Below are 18,331 nucleotides of genomic sequence, written 5' to 3'. Positions count from 1 at the left end.
AGATGCTGTAGGTCAATGTTAGAAATATATTTTTCTTGCAGACAAATGTATTCCATAAACAGCAGAGCCACTTTGTTATTAAAGTAAGTCAAGGACTTTTTGTATCTCAAGTTAATGCATGTGATAGGACCCTCCTAGCTGCTAAGTCTTTCTTATTTCAAAATTCAACAAAAATTTTCTCCAGTCAGTCTGCAGGGTTGATGGTAGAAAATATGATTCTGCATTTATTAAATCTGAATAGCAAAAACAGATCCATATGCTTTGCTTTGGTTCACTTATTCATGAGTGCCAGAAGAGATGTCATTTGTAGGGCAGTTGCACTAATTTATAGGAAGGTGATTTGGTGTGTCAAGCACATCACTATTAGGAGTATTTGTCCTTTTAGTACTATGTGTATTTGCTTTGTATTGAAAAAGAAGAGTCTGAAAGGCAGAGTAGTCAAGAGAGTGGTACTCTGGATGACTGAATGGTCATTCAGAAAGAACCTCCATGAAAACAAGGTAGAAGGGAAGGACAATTGAACAGTAAACAGGTTATTTTCTTTGAAAGATTTGGCGCCTATTTTAAGCTGAAAATAGTGAGCAAGAGGTCTGCATTGAAGTTGGTATTGATTTTAGGGCCAACTGCACATAGCCAGCTTCTTTTACATCTGCAGTCCCTATTAACACCTCCCATTATACCCATCTGTGGCTTTTGGAATCACTTCATCATAGACTGTTCTACACATAAGAGAGATGACACATAAAGTCCCCAGATATCCTCACGTCTGCTCCCTCAATTTTGAGCTTATGTTGGCTTATGTCTGAAGAGTGAAGGAAAGAACTATCAATTTTCTGCTTTTTAATTGTTTGAATAAGATGTGGAGAGAGGGAGGTATTGCTGAAGTGTTCCTCTGGAAGTCCTTATCAGTACAAAAATTGTTATTTAAATCTGAGGTATCTTTTCATTTATAAGTAAATGATAAATGCTTTTTGAATATGGCAGTGAATTCTGTGCTTTGCTAAAGAAAGAAATGTTGTCCAGTGACTCTTGAACAGCAATAGAAATGTTTCCACAGTTCAGGAAGTAGTAGTATAAGTATTAAAAAGTGAGGCCTATATTTCTGTGCTGGTAATAAGGATGTGTTTCTCCATAAGAACCACATGTAGCATAGAGCACCCTTGCATAACAAACCCATGTTTTAGCTTTTCAGCACGAGTATGCCATGACCTTTATGGCATATCTATTTTTTGATGAGTAGACAGAAGCTTTGCTGGACAATCCAAAATGATTTGGGAGCATTTAGGACATTGTCCTTTGCAAGCCTGTGTGTAATTAAATTTGCAAAAATATAGTGCCCAGTTTCCTAATGTAACTGTTGCCACATTTTCTCTTCTGTACTTTCTAGATGTAAAATGTCATCATCATAAACAGGTTGCATCTATGAACTTGGCCTTTTTTCACTCTTTCATACTACAGCAAATCACCATCTAAAAATTACTTTCAAAAGATATAATTCTTGCATGGTCCTTCTGGCACTCTATCTCGAATGTAATATAAGCACTGGATGATTTAGGATGGCTTCTGGATACAATGGTCACAGCCTGATACAGTGGAGAGTCTGTTCTCAGTGTGCCATGTAGGCAAAAGGCAATAAATAGGCAGAATTCATTTCTGCAGCTCTCTGAAGGTTGCATGTAAGACCATAGAACTGGCCTCTGTGGATTGAAAGGATAATAAAAACCCAAATAAAACTTCATAGAAGAAAACTGGGCTATTCTCCTCCAACTATTTCAAGCTCTAGCAAAAATCAAACTGATGGGGAGCAGAGAGGAGTATTTCCCAGTAGAGGACATGAAAATATTTCATTCTCTCTTGGTTGCTCTACACCTAACTAGAATTTAATAGAAGTATTACTTGCTATTTGCCTTTGTGTAGTGACATCACAGAAAAAGGGCAGCTAAAATACTTTCTTCTGGGAAATATTTTGTATTATTATGTATGTTAGATGAAAGTTAAGTGCTTTTAAATCCCAACACACTGAAAGGGAGACATCTCACAAAATTTTGCTTATCTGTGTGAGAGGATCTTCTGCTACAGTTGTTCTGCTTGCTGTATCTCATGGCCTGAGTCTGTCTTCATTATAACCAACTGCATTGCTTTCAGCTTAAGAGGAGAACAGGTGACAAAATACTTTGAAACTTAACTGTTTTTTTTTCCCGATGAAATACAGAAAGAAAATTTCTAAAAGTACATCTCAAAAGATCAACCCTCTTGCCCAAGCTAAAGCTGTGTTTCCTCTGGTAAAGGGGTGTGACAGCTAGCATCTTTTTCTAGGTCCAAAACAGCATTATTCTGTCTCTTTTTGCCAGCTGCAAACCACCTAAATTATATCAAGGCAGCAATGAATACTCTGATTTGCCAGCTGCCACACAACTGGGTAAAATAAAAGTCCAAATGTTCCAATGCTTTTTAAAATGATTTGGCATTTACCATCAGTCATGATGTAGTCTTAACTTGTTTTTAATTGAAAAGTTTATTTCATTCACTTACTTTTTATATTGATAATGCAGTAATGCATTGTGGTATTTTCTGAAACACAATACCATCCAAGAATAATTAGCAATTGGTAGACCTAAAAGGATCCTGACTTTTTTTTCCTTTTTCCTGAGATTATCTGTGTCAAAGTGTAGTTTCAGTGTTCTCCTATCTTCAACTTTGCAAACATTTGTTTTTATTACTATTCTGTGGAACAAGGGAAGAAGGGAGGGGGACAGGACCAAACTCCAACAGAAACTTATTTGCGTTAGGATAAACACAATCAGAAATGAATGTAATGTGGAGATACAAAGAGGAATTTAATCATATGCTCTTGAAAAAACAGAACTTGTCTTCAGCCTGACTCTGGTCTCAGCTAAATACATATACATTTACAATACTCCAGGCTTATGTAACTTCATCCCTGCTCACTAAATTAATGTGTTGATCAACACACTAGCAGGTACACAACCCTTCTTATATGAAATATCATTTCCTTCTGAAAGGATACTTAGTTGGGCAAGGTGTTACTGTTCACTTTTTTTATTGTAAAAAAAAAAAAAAAAGTGCCAGGCACCTGATTTTTTCATTTCCCCCGCCCCCCCCCCCATTGGCTTTTGAGCTGTGCAATTCCATGTGTTAAGAGTTACTGGGAAGTGTTGTGTGAACGGCTGTGTTGTATGTCATAGCTCTTATTAACTCCAGTGCCATCGCTAATGTTTTAATGTATGTGTATATGTGCCTTGAGGGAGTAGTTTGTGTGTTTTACTAGCGTGATACACAAAAATACTCCCTTCCTTTTGCCTCTATTATAAATTAATACATGCCACCAGGGGACCTCTTATGATGCAAAATTGTCATCTTGTGAATGGTAAGGATGAGATCCCACTAAAGTGGAGCTGAGCAGCTACCTATCCTGTGAACAAAACAAAACTCTCACTCCGCTAACCCCTGGTGGTTTGCATTAATTTGCCATGAATAATTCACATTCCTTTATCACAGTTATTATTCCTTTCCTCCTCTTTTGTTCATCAGTTTTTGGGGCACACCGTTTGTGAAAGTGGAGCAGACAAAAGCTCACCTGGCAGCTATCCTGTCAGGGTTTGCCGATGCTGAGACACATGTATGTCATTGTGCGGATGTGATATCATGCTTTGCAGAACGACAAATCCTGTTGGATTCATAGACCCATTAGCACCTGACTTTGAAACGAATGTTTTAATTTAGACACTAATGAGTTAATCAGCGTCTAACCTGATCTGGGCTGACATGGTGCCTGTGCTGCAGAAGGAAAGGGTTGCCTGGCAACTCTACCTGTGAAACCACCACATCCGCTGCTCCTGCCTGTTTCGACTCTCACCTTGTGAGAGCTGGGCGAAAGGAGCTGCTCATTTGCAGAACCTCCACGGTTTTTTGCCACCTGACTGAAAGTACTGCAGGGTGACCATCAAAGAGCTGCGAAATTTGTCTCAGTAACTGTAAGGCTTCCAAAGTTCAGGCGCTTATCTGAACTTTTTGAAGTCTCACCTCTGCTTTGTAATCCAAACAGATCATTCTCTACTGTTCCTCTGCTCTCCTGACCCACATTCACATCCTTCTCTAAATCCACCAAACTACTGCCATTGACTTTTTTTTTTCTCAGCAGGCCTTCTCTTGTCTAATTTCTTCTAAACAGCTGCCCAAAGCCCCCCAAATTTTGGCGATGCTAGGTTGCAAGAGATCTGTCCCTCTTGTCACCCTGTGAATTGTTCAGCTGGCATCTCAGTTCAGGATTTGCTCAAGTTTCAGTATCTCAGGATGTGTTACAACCGCAGAGAAACATGAGTGCAAGGTTGAGGGTACCTGACTCAACACAGATTACCTATTTTTCATTTGAGAACTGAAAAGGAAAAGTCCGCAGTGGTTATTTTGGAAGTATAGCTATTTCTCTAGATGCCTTTCAGTCTCTAGAGTTTTGGAAGCTTCTGAGCAATGGGCAGAGGTTAAGGCTCGTTCTCTTTGCCTGAATTCTAGCAGGAATCGGCATTATGAAATCAGCAAACTCTGCCTCACTACTTTGAGGCAATACAGTTTCATATGATCTTTGGCGTGTTAATAGGTTTTCACACAAGTGCAGTGAGTATTATTTTCTGTTTATGCAAGCTATGCACTTTAGTTAAAAAGTCCTTCCTATGGTGCAATATCTTACTTTGTCAGTTTGTTTAGTAAAACTCAGTGCTGCTTTGATCCCGTTTCTGGTGCTTTTATCTGCATGCAAACCCATCTCTCTAAATGAGCAAGATTTGCAAAACCCGAATGTTTATAAATGTATACATAGAGAGACATGTATACTTCTGGAAAAACTGTTTAAATCCCCCTCCCATGACTCTCCCCTAGCATGTTAGCTGTGTATTATATGACTTGAACACTCAGCTTTTACAATGTTGACAGCTTTTTCTGAGTCTTCTAGCTACGTAGCACTTTTTTGCCTCCATTTACTAGGAAGGAGAACCACAGGGGTCTGTGACATTTATATACTCATCTCTTTATGTACCATGTCATTTGGCACAGTTGTATTGTGATTTACTTATTTTTAACAGTAAAATTACTCTGACATGTGATACTCTTCAATAAGCCATGTGGAAAGAACCTTTCTCTGGGCAAACATAATACACATTTAAGTAGGTAAGCCAAATGTCAGAACGCAGACTTTGCAAGTAATAGAATAGCCTGTCATTCATTGCATCTTTATGAAATACAGGGACAAATATCTGGTGGGACAGACAAATTGCACTATTGTACCTCATTTTGTTTCTCAGGCCACTGCAGGCTGTATCGTAATATCTTACTACTGATTCAGGTAAGATTCACTCCCTCAAATCTGTTTCCTACTTTGGTTGTGTCTTGAGACAACTTGCAGTGATCCTGTAGAGCTATTAAACTGTCCTTTTGTATGGAAACTGAGACTTCTCTGACAAGCTCTGTGCCTGTCATTCTGAGACCATGTAACTAGCCTGTTTTTGATCTTTTGGGAAGGCTGTGCTGAGATGGACAAGGTACTAGTCAGATCAGTTAATGTGATTTGCTAAAGGGGAAAACATAACAGAGATTAGGACGTGGGACTCCACAGGGGAGTTTTTGGCAGAGTATTTCAGAAAGTAAGTCAAACAAAGAAATAATTATGGCTCTTTTTATTTGGAATAGAATAATAATAGAAGACAAACATATATATCCCCTTCATAATGTTGAAAAGGCTGCCATTCTTTTAAAGGAGAGCCTACGCATGTTTTAAGTGATCAAGACATGATGTTTTCTGTTTGTTGTCAGGTTAAAACAGTTACTTTGTATCAGAAAGTTTTTGAATGCTTTTTTGCTTTTTTTTTTTTTTAATTTGGTAATTACATTGCTGATGCAGCAAGCTATATGCACTTTAAAATCAGTGCTAGAGGGTGTAATAGGAAGCCAGTCAATATGGCTGAGGTTCATTCGTTGAATTTAATAAGCACCATCCTTACTACAGCAGTATTTTTCTTACAAATACTCAACAAACTGCCATTTCCAAGTACGCATACTAGTTGCCCTACTTTTGACTTTAACCACCACATGTGATGCTGGGAGAATTCTCCATTGGCTAAAGTTTGCCAGAAATATGTTAAAAAGTACTAATAGATCAGACTTCTGGAGCGGTGGGACTATAGCAGTTGTATGGGTTAAATCTCTCTGGTAGAATAATGATGTCGATGCATCTTTCTTTGCGACGCTGGTGCCTGTCCTCTGCTGAGGTGGTGGAAGCCTTGCGCTCTGCTCTGTTCTTACTAGAGCAGAAATCATGAAAAATCACACAGACACACTACCTCAAGTATGTCTCAGGCTATTTATGATATAGATATGTATGTGTGTGTATGTAGATAGATATAATCCTCACCCCACCCCCAAACGAGATAGCCTAACAGCATGCCAGGCAAGGTGAGGTGTTCTCTTAACGTCAAGTCAAAGCTCAGATCCTAGGTAACAATGCTGTTTGAAGAATACACCAGATCGTAGCATGAGCAATGTCATCTCCTCTTGTATATAACTATCACCTGCTCTGTTCACAAAACTGGCAGGTGATTTTGCTGTGACTAGGCTGGGATATGGAACTTGCACCATAATCACTTCTTATCTCTTCCACTTCCTAAAGGTTAGTGAGGAAAAGAATGTTTTTAGCATGACTACTACGGGCTATATTAAATATGTTTTAAATTCGTTTCTTTCTTCCCTTAGCCCATAATCCAGTATCTAATAGCGGGATTTCTGAAAATTATTACTATCTTTTTTTTAACCAGCTCAGATATTGAGAACATTGCTTAAACTTGCAGATATTGTGGATGTCATTTGAAAATAGACTCCTTTACATATTCTTATGTTTCTGTATTCTAAGAGGAAAGGATCTGATGTTGTACCTGTTAGCGCTCTGTTGTTCAGTGTGGCTGGAGGAAGCAGTAGAATGAAAAATTTCACACATTCTTATGGTGAGAATCCTCTTCTCCCTCTCAGTGAACATGTAATAATGCACCAGCTTTTTGGATGCAAAAAATTCACGGTAAATTGAATCCTGACTCTTTCTTGAAGAAGGCCTAATTGGACAAAGAATTCAGGATTCACAGAACATGTTCTTGCACAAGGGTCGTGTCTGATAGCAACCACACTGACCTGACAACTGCAGAAAGTGTCTAATGATAGAGTTCAGTAAAATTATTCGGAATTTTGAAGTTTGGTTTTGCTTACAGTGCTGTAGGACAGGGTATAGTTAGAGTAGAATTGTTGTGCTTCAAGGTAATAAAAGTGTAAGCATTGGTAATAGTTTGATTTCGTTACTTGGGACATAATAGTTTTATGTCACTGTTAACTTAAAATGGTTTGGGCTTGAGTTCTTTAGTACTCAATTTAAAGTTTATATAATGCATATTAATGCTTCTCTTTGTGTAATCTGAAGTGGAGGAAAGAAATCCACAAGAGAACTAGCAGCCAGTCAGAAACCTGAGCTGAATATTATTTGCATTTAAATATTGTAGAGCACATACAATTGGAGTACAAGAGAATTTTTGAATTAGAGAATTTGAACACTGCAGGCTTTTAGGCTCATTTCTGCTTTCCATGAAATAGGGTGCCAGGAACTTGATCAATGGGCATAGCAGTGCGCCTTGATTTGCCTTCACTTTTAACACTTGGAAACAGATGTTGGAATAGTGTGTCATTTAGAACTGGGCGAAATACTCCGTGCTTACTCTCCTGGGAGCCAAAAATGGAAACAAACCTGCTTTGTGCCCGATTTTGGATTGGGATTTCAACAGAGACCTCCCACTTTCGATGAACTGAGATGAACTCCCCAGCAGTCTCTGGGCACAGCGAGAGGGGGCTCTTTCAGTCCTTTCTTTTGGGTCTGCTCCACTTTGCATAAAAACTAGAGTCATAAAATGACCCTCTAAAATGACTCCCTGGGGTGTCTCTAAACTGGTGATTAGGATGCTGGCCCTCAGCTGCCTGTGTAATCTTTTATGCAAGGGGGAAAGCGTGAACAGGGAGAGCAAGAGTGCAAGGACTTGGGCCACTTCCATGGGAGTGGGTGCACTGGCCTCCGTCAGGAAGGGCTGGGCACCCGGTGCTCCTGCAGCCTGTGTCGTGGGTGCAGGTTTGCCGGGAGGAGTATGGGGAGGAACGGGAGCCAGGTGGGCGCCCTCCTGGTGCCCCCCAAGAGACACCCACGCTTCTGTGTTGTGGCTGGGGGCAGTGGCACGCTCTGTGCCTATGCTGGGGCAGTGGTGCTGTGGCCCCTGAGGCCACTAGCTTGCAGGCCAGGTGGGAGGAAAGGGTGCCTGTGCCACTGCCTCTTCGGCTTGGGGCTGCGGCTCTTCTCTCTTACTTAAGGCGCGGCATTTCATTTGAGTAAGGCAGGGTATTTCAGGCTTCCTCCCTCCTCCGCTTTTTTCATTAGCACAACAAAAAGAAAACTTACATTCATTTTGGATCGGACTTTCTTTTTTTTTTTTTCAGTTCAGCTGCTGAGCTGAAAAATCAATTATTTGCACAGCCTTTGTATCAGGAGAGAGATCTTCTATTACCGTTTCCTGTACTGAAGAGCTTATTATGACTACATAAGGGTTATTGTATTCTAAAGTAAAGGGATTACAAATACCTCGATGTCTTCTATGACTGCTAGTAATTATTTTTGCTTCCAGCTATTTTACAACCATCAAAGTTCATGTTTAGGTTACAACATTCCTTGTGTGAATATTTGCTTAATTTGCTTTAATTAATAAAGGATGTGTTTTGGGGTTTGTTCTCCCAGAATATAGATCCTAAGTCTAGCAGAAATAGCTTACAGTAATGGCAGAATTCTGCAAACATCCTTCCTGTGGCAGACACTGCCTGAATTCCTGGACTTCCAAACTATTAGCCAAACTTAATAATCTTTGGGTTTTTTTCCTGCTGGGTGTATTAGGTAACTCTGTTTTCCTCTGCATAAAATGTAGCCTCTGACTTTATCAGTTGTGTGTATTTTTCTAAGCCTGCAAAGAGCTAGCTGCTAACAAGCAAGTAGCATAGTTAAAATTCAGTGTAGATGATAGCTAGTAACACGCTGAGGGTAAAAAGGCTACAAGCATTTCGGCTCACTGTTCCATAACAAACTACAGAGCCCCTAATAGAACTAAATGTTCTGGCTCTTCTTTCCCTTTGTGGAAATGCTTTCCCCCTCCCTCCCCTTTCCTTTCATAGGGATGAGAAAAACTCAGTGTAATCTAAACATTTACTGATATCATCTGTCACAAATAATCCCTAAAAAAATATTAAGGGAGAGGGGAGAGTAACAAACCTCCAACCAGTACTTAGGCCATAAAGGCCAAAGGCATTTGTGTTTGTTTCAAGATAGTTGAGAGCAGAGCGGAGGTCTGGTATTTTGCTGGTGACCGCTGAAGAAGAGGGATTTGGCTGCTGGCAGAACATAAAGCAAAGCTGACAACAAAGCTTTCCTTTCATGCTATCCAAATGAACACATTTCTAATCTGAAATTCAAATACTTGACAACAGAGAGCCTGTGAGCTGGGCTTTGAACAGGAAATTGCTTCATGGTTTTAGCATAATGAATTAGGCAGTTAGAGTAAATCCATTTAGAAGGCATAGAATGCTTTCACATGCCTTGTAAAAGCTAAAAAACCTTGCTAATTTCCTAAATTTCTCATGACTTGCAAAAATGTCAAAATGTTCTGCGAAAATGTGGCTGTGCGTGTTATGCTTGGCTTATTGCAGAGATGTACAGTTTGACTCTTGCATTTCAAAACACGCTGATTATTTAGATAAGATTGTGCCTTAATTAAATGCCATAAATAACATCTAGGACATTCTTTGGAAATCAGCGCTCTCCCCAGTAACGAGAGTACGTTAATTAATGCTGACACTCTTTTCTGGCCAATTACAATCACACCTTCTGGAGATGCAGCATTAGGCTGAGAAAACAGCCTGGGTGGAGCCCTGCAATCAAATCGATGCAGGGTGTCTCCGAACGCTTAGCAAAGCGCAGCTTCACTTTCATGTTGTGGGCAACGCTGGGCCTGTTCTTCAGGGCAGCCTTCGTAACCCATCCAAGTCGAGTCCATGTCACAGGCAGTAGAAGGAGAGACACCGTAATGGGGCTGAGAAGGAGGGTTTGTTGTTTCCTTTGTGCACATACCTGACCTTGGAAATGATTTGTCAGGCCTCCTGGCAATGCTGTGTTCCTTTCTTCTCTGCTTTGCTTAAGCAAACAATTGCAAACAGTGCCACTTGGAAAGCCAGGGTGGAACTGCCTTGCAGTCACTCTTGCAAAAAAGCTATTTTTTTGTGATAACCCTCAGCATCTTATTAATAGTGTTGTGGAGGCTAGAGAAAAATGCTGAAATTCTTGTTTTTGAGATCCTATTCTGCCCAAGAAATACGCGTTGAGTGTATAGGCAATTGCATAATGGCTCTTCAACAGACGCAGGCAAACAAATAATAAAGGATGACATTCTTGTATTCAGCAACTTACTGGGTATCACTGCAAAACCATTCTTCCCATGGAAACAAACTGAATAAACAAATGGATTTTATTTTAACACATTGTTTTTAACTTTCGCATCAGAGATAACACAGTACAGTAAAACATTTTTTGGGGTTGGCATAGTGATAAAAGAATTATGATGGATTATTTTACAAAGGATTTTTTTAATCATTAATGAGTGTCAAGCGTCTAATTAATGTTTACAGTTATGAATGTAAAGGAAATCTGTCCTCACTTTCTCACAGCTGCTAAAGTATGAATAGGTCTTTTTAGGTCCTTGGAGATGCATACTGAATATATGTATACAAGCACCTGAGTGTATGCATGATGAATTAAACCGAGAAACACTGACATTTAAATGCATTAAAACTATACTCGACTGGAATAATAATTATCACCAGCAGCACAATATAAATATTTAAAGCTACTGTACCTATGCAGTAGTCACAGAGACACCAGGCTAAATTTATCAAAAATCAATTCTGAATGGCACCTCTAGCAAAATAATGGGTTCTGGAAAGAAGGCATCTTCAAATCTTTAGTATGGAGGAAAACTTAATCCTGCATTATAAGCTTGTTCCTAGGTGCCAGGACAAACAATAGGTTTCCAATATCAAGTCTTTCCATATACAAGAATGGCATAAACATCAAGAAGCGCAGCTAAGATCTGCCCTACTTAATGCAAGCTGTACTGCTGATTAAAATCCTCCACTATGTTAGGGACAGAAATTCCAAGCCTCCCGAAACCTCTTCACATTTTCCATTTAAGAATTAGGTGAGAGGAAACCTACATTGTTTTTTCTTTTTAACTTGGTCAGATGTCATAAGTTTCTAACATCCAAGAGCATATTTCTTTCATACAGTATTGTACCCTATGTAGGAAACAACAGAAGTATGCCTGTGAAAATGTTAAGAAAAAAAAACCTCTTAATTTAGAGCAAGCTGTCCATCTAACTATGGGTGAATAACTGTAAAGATATTAATGTTTTGGCAAGGCAAAAAAGTTTTTCGTTGATTTTCACCAAGTGCCCTTCTTGTGATCTGGGGCTCATACCAAAATCTCATTGAAATTTATGAAAGTCTCTGGTGGCCAAGGAGAATTTGCCTGCACATAAACTATGGGATTGAGTCCAGAATTTTATGCACTTGTGCAATATAGTGCTCCCTTGGGAATGAGGGAGTTGTTTAAAGGCAAGATAAAAAGTCATAAAAGACTAAAAGCTTAAGTTGAAAGAGCAGCATCATGTTATGGAAAGACACAAATACATTCAGCTTAGTAATAGCTCTTTCTGGATGAGAGTGTCACAAAAGTGATGTCTAAGCACTGTTCAGCAAGACTACACAAATCAGCCACACTCACTGATTGCAATTAAAAAATTCAGTTTTAATGACTAATTTCTGACATTTTACGTTTAGGTTCTTGGTCAGCTTTTAATTAGTTTAACACATCAAAACAATTTATTTTCCTTTGTTTCTTGGTTACACAGTGCGAAAACAATTCTGCAGGCGTTAGCGAAAACGGGAAACAGATTACAATCTTTCCCTTCTCTCTGATAGAAATAATTATCCTGTCTGAGCTTATAAATTAAAATATTTGTAATAAAATTTGTGTGTAAAACACACTAATAATATTGCCTAAAATGTATGATAATTCTTGACTTACATTGCTTAAATTTTAGTGTCTAATTTTGGACATGCCTAAGAAGCACAAGGTTTCTACGTGGTATAACCCTGTAACTGTGTTGCTTACGCATTGTCGCTGGAAGATTGGAATTGCGCCATCGAGAGGTAAGGTGTAATATTTGAAGTCCAGTGGAAGCTTTTAGGCAAATTTGTGTCTTCCTGATATTGCCCCTCTCTGAAGCACAATGACTCCGCTGCTTTCTTTAAAACATCTTTGGATAATCTTGGGGAGGGGAGAAGATGTTTCAATTATAACAGATTTCTAGATTTCTTGAAGGTTAACAGTGATGACTGGGAAGTCCACAGGCTTTGTAACGCAATATAGAGTAAAAGGTGCCTTGTATTTCAGCATATTTAATTCCTTACATTAAGGCTTATGAGGGAGTATGATGGTACAGCTCTTTTACACAGCACCTGCAGTGGGAGAAACTTCTTGCAGCTGGAAATGATGCCTTAGGCCCCTTTCTTAATGATGTGGTCCTTTATGCAGGAGAAAAGACAAGATGCTACCTTTCATGAGCAAGAGCTTCAAGATCTGGTCTCAAGTCACCCGTGCCATTTAACAGGTAAGAGAGAATTGCACCATATCATTTCATAAATGTGGAATGTGTAAGAGATACAACCACTCCCACTACTACTACTAAATTTTCACTCTCAAGAAATGTCTCCAAATGAATGAAAGAGGCATGTGTTTTCTATAAGCTGACTACTGTTACTTTTAATGTTGCAATGTGAAGATTTTTGGCAGAATTAAATGCGAAAATAATCTTGGATAAAAGTTAAAAAATATTACAAAGTGATTTAACATGCTAAGTGTGTTAAATGCTAATCCTGGGCCTCAATCAGGAAACAAAATATAAGATATCAATCTTATCAAAGATTCAAAATAGATGACGAATTTATGTTGCAGTGACCAGCTTTCTTTTATTCCTTGACCATATCTGTATTAGAAAATATTTTATCTCATTTCTCCGCTGAGCCCCACCGATGTAGCCAGTTGTTAACCTTATGTTTAAATTCTGTTATGTTATATTTAGCCTTTGGAATTATTATATGTGAAAGGAAGCTCCTTAAAGGCACTTTGTCCTGTGAGTGAAATATGGTCAGAGTTGAAAGGCATTTCAGTTACACCAAGGTGCTAAAGTAGGTTGAAATGAGATTCAATAAAACCACCTTTTTCAGCAAGCTCCCTGCAGTGATGAACTGGTACTTTCCCAAACCGATTAATTTGTTGAAGGGAAGATGCTTACTGTCTGCTAATTGTCAGATATGTCTAATTGCTTGGAAATCAAATACCTTCTGTAGCAGAGGAAGATTCAAGAAATGCTATAAGATAATTAAAGCATAAAGGTTATGCACAAATGTCAAATCAATAAGGACAGTAAACGTGGCTTATCAACCACCCAAGTACATTTTTTCAATTGCAAAATGTAAATAGGTTTAGGATAGAGCAGTCTGGTGGGATGATGGATAGGATACCCATAACAGTTTAATTAACTCCAGTTTCCTACATGTTAAAGGTTTCTTCAGTCCACTGGCTTATGTAACAAACCCTCTTAGGATTTTATTAGCTATTGCTCGATATGAAGCGCAGTATGCTGTCTTAAGGGGTTACATTTTGCCCTGCCCTTCTGCTGAGCTAAAAGTCTCATCAAAATACTACCTCTGTTTTCTCTGAAAATATCCAGATATTTTAAAATATCAGCTGCAAGTGTTGATTCAGTATTTTGCTTTTTATTATCAGGAAATAAAACAGCAGCAGCCTCTAACAATGAAACATAAATGCTCCTCTGACTGCACATGATTTGATTTGATGCTAAAAGGATACTATGTTAGCTCAGCGGTGGCTGGGTGCAAATTTCCTCCCTAAAATTTAAGGTTGAATTTAGCTTCAGTTCTTCCCATTTCCCTTGCCTTTTTGGGGATTTCAACTGTTTATGGTTGATAGAAGGAAGAAAAGTTGCTTTTTTTCAGCTCAGAGGAAGTGATTAAAAGAGATTCCACCTTTGGAGCTGCAACAAAATTAAGTTTTGGGGTTTTTTTTTTCTGTAGCTGATAAGGAGCTTTTTCCTTACACCATTTCATCTGTTAAAGCATATTCACATGTTCTCTTTTAAGGGAATAAATTCTTACACCCTGAAAGCCAGGGTTCTGAAGATGGGGTCGACATTTCTAGCTGTTTTTGCTAAGGATGCTCTTGTATCCCTACAGAATGAAAAACGTAAATCATATTAAATTTGGCTATGAGCAATTAAATTTATCATTAGCAAATAAAAAGGGTTATTTAACCTTTAACCTTAACAGAATAGCTTTATTTTTAGTTTAGAAGAAAAAAGCCCCTTTTTTGAAAGCAAAATACTATCTACAGTTTTTCATGCTGCCCCTTTAGAGCTATGACACAGAAAAACATCACATATAACCTCAGTTAATAAAGATCTATTTGCTTACAGAAGCAGGCTTTAATAATGCTCATTAACACCATTTTCTAATGTTCCCATGGGAAATGTTATCAAGCTCTCTGTTAAGGACTTATTTAAATTAGCAATTGCTGACCTACCTTGTACAGAGGATATTATGAGCAAGTGTGTGTTGATTCTGTCGCGGCATCATTTTGTTTTAAGATGGGGGTATGACAACTATATTTCACATGTTTTGGAAATGGCTTACAGAAACATCCACTGCCAGTGCATTTTAAAACTACTCTTTTAAGGTGCTTCTTAGTATCTCCAGACTGAGTCAGACATGCATGACTATCCTTATAAACAATGATTTAGAGGAAGAAATTCGGCACTCTAGATTTGCTGCTTCCATTTCTCAATAATTTTGTGCTTTCCTTGCCCTCTGCTGTGTTATCAGTCATCCATGTCCCAGGGGAAATACTGCAGGCTTGAGGTTAAATTAAGGTTGCATCTCCAGTGATTGTCTTCCGCAAGCTCTGTACATTCCCAAACAAACCTTATCTGCATTGAATGCAGCCTTAAATGCCAAGGGACAACAGGGACAGCTTTCTTCCTTGTTGACACAAGTGCTAGGATTAATATAGGATAGTGTTTGAAAGGCAGAAAAAGTAACTGAGCTTAAAAATAAATTGTACATATATTAACCTATTAATCAGGACTGTGCTCTGAGGTAAAGATGGGCTTGGGACAAATGTTACCAACCCTCATCTGCTACCTGAGAGAAAAATAACAATGGACTCTGGAAAAAGCATTGTTATTGCATCTCTCTTATTTAGCTTTTCTAATTGAAAAAAAAAAAATTAAGCCGCCTCTTGTGCTACATGTAGGCCACTCTGATACTTATTTCTGGATATAGCTTGAGGGGGTCCCTGGCTCAAAAGATAGTGTTATGTGGGCTTATCAAATAAAAACAGCACAAAATAATAAACTAATTCAATAAAAGGCTTTTTCCAGCTGCTCTGAGGTAGGATGATAGAAAATTAGGCTCTCAGCAATTGTATGTATGTGTATGGGCTGAATTGCACAGACTAAGCATCAGGCCTTTCCTGTGGTGAAGAATGACCTTTAGAGGAATGGACTTGCCTCACTTTTTAAAAGGAAATGCTCTTAAAGAAACGTGGGGTGGCCAGTCCTCTGCCCTACACCAGGTACTAGTGCTGTGTATGGGCAAACCTCATGGTCATCTCAACTTAAAGTGCCCCGGTGTTGCTGCTGGTATGCCAGTGAGGGGAAGATAATTTTTTAAGTGCATTGGGTATTTATTCTTTTACCTAATCTAATTAAAGCAGGTCTGGGTTTGTTAACATGATTTTTGCTGAGTTAAAGGATTGTTTTTTTCTGGCTAAAGCAAGATATTGGAAGTAATATTGAGTGCTGGGAATGGACCTTGAGGATTAAATGGAATAAATTTTAGGAAAGGACTTGTGCATTTCTACTAACGTTAGGAACAAAATTCTAAGGTTTCAAATCAAGAACCAAATCCAAAATCTCCTGTAAGACAAGTTTGAAAAGAGAGTTGATACAGTGCCACGTTTTGACTTGGTATAAATTCTGTATTTAGAATAACAAATTACCCACTTCCAAAGCCCACAGATATACTGTGTAAATGGAAAATTTAAAAAATGTAAAAATTGTGCAATAGTGCTTTTTTAAACAAGAAGGAACTGTTATTCCTGCCAATGTACTCTTATTGCACGGTTACTGCATTACTGCACTTTGAAATATGTTTGGATCTTTTAAAAATAATAATTATGCCTGTAGCTCACCTCTGGAGTGGATTTTTGTGATGAAAGTGGTGAGTATTTCTGAAGAATGATTTGGGTTCTTTTCAGTCATGTTACATGTGTTTTTCAGGGGTGGGAGAAAAAGCAGGGCAGGTGGAATCTGACTAATGAAGCTTCCAAAGGGTTACAGTACTTATCTGCTACTTTACATCCTCATCTAGTCTGGTTTTGTGTAGATTATCACTGTCTTTATACTGCTACTTTATCAGTGCAAATGATATCACTTTCCCACTTACCCCCTTTTCTCACTCGTTAATGTTGGACATGTAACTCATACTAGCAATCTTGTCACTAATGAATTTAGTGTGGCGATATCTGGTGCAAGTACAAATCCCACAGATCTGAATTTATCTGAGATTTTTTCCCCTGTGGGTGGCAAGCAATAGCTATTTTTTCTCCCAGCAAAATAATCAAAATGATCTGTGCTGCCGTGTTTGAGTACGGTCTCAGACCAATGCCCACATTTAACAAGAAGAAAAAAAATGCTTATTTGAATAGAAATTACATATGAATGCTTTAACATATGTTACACACATTTTCCTTTTTATGATCACACTGTCACCCTCCAGTAAATGATAGCAGAAACTGGGGCATGACAAGCTATACTTATCTTGGAGAAATTAGTGATACTGAGCCTGGATACTATCTTAATGCAGCTAGCTTATGGAGAGAGGATATGCTCATCCTCTAGCAGGGGTGGTTGCAGACCTGACTGCCCAGTTCCTCCGGAGCACTTCTGTTGGGGGAATTGGCTCAGCTGAAAGGCTAAAACACACAGAAACCTGCCCTGCTCTTTCACAGAAATGTGGATCGCAAAAACAGTAATGACTTGATATTTTTGTGTAAAGCAAACACAGCTCACCTGTCTAGAAAAAGAACTTGTAAGGCAATGTGTAGCTGTACCAGCAGGTGCCCCCTGCAAAAACAATGTATTTAGACAGGTGTAGCTTAATTTAAATAATCCATCTCAATCAACTGAGCTGCGCAACTCAAAGATGCATCATGAAATGATGTGGGGAAAATTTCTCAGCCTTTTTTTCCACGTATGCTTGTATTTTTCATGGTTAATGCAAACTACAAGTGTATTTTAGTCTATCAGGAAATAGTTTGCATGTTTTGGACTGAAACAAAGAAGCTGTAGTCAACATCATGGGTATTACTAAAAAGTTAGCAAAATTTTCTCATGATAAATTTTGTTCTAATGTATGGGACTAGGTAACATTAAAAATTGTCATGAGATCTTGTTGTCTGTCAAAGTTTACCTTGCCATCTGTATAGGAACAATAGCAGTAAAGGATAATAAAATAAGCTTAATCCCCAATAACAATTTGTTTAATGGAAATAACCACATCTTCATTATCTGGCTTTTGCCCAAGGATCCATGTGTAGCCACCCAGGACTTTATAATCTTCCGAGCTTGCAGGTTTTCAGGCTGATTACTTTATGCTGAAAGGACACTGCTCTCTGCGTGGATTTGAGATCTCTTGCTCTCCAGGAACAGAACAACCGTTGTTGTCTTTTTTGATCTAAGCCCTCTACCCAAAGCATTTGCTGCTTCCACAGCTGCAAAGGTTATTGACTCGCTCACAACAGCAAAACGAATTGCAATGTGATATGCCAAGCAGTGCTGTTTGTTAAGCTGAAAGTGCCGGGGAGCAAACGGATCCACCCTGCTTCTCTGGTGCTCTGGGCAGAATAGCCCTTTACTGGTGCTTCTTGCCAAAATTTATGTCTCAGTGGTGCTGATCTGGGGTTTATCTTGATAAGAAGGATGTTATTTATGGCCTGAATGTATACCATAGCATCATTCAAAATACTGAAAGTCAGATTCCGAGGAGGGTTAATTGTTAATA

This window comes from Apteryx mantelli, chromosome Z, assembly GCF_036417845.1.
Source record: "Apteryx mantelli isolate bAptMan1 chromosome Z, bAptMan1.hap1, whole genome shotgun sequence".
In the NCBI taxonomy this organism is placed as follows: Eukaryota; Metazoa; Chordata; class Aves; order Apterygiformes; family Apterygidae; genus Apteryx; species Apteryx mantelli.
The sequence above is the reverse complement of the archived record's forward strand: the minus strand, read 5'-3'. Positions refer to the sequence as shown.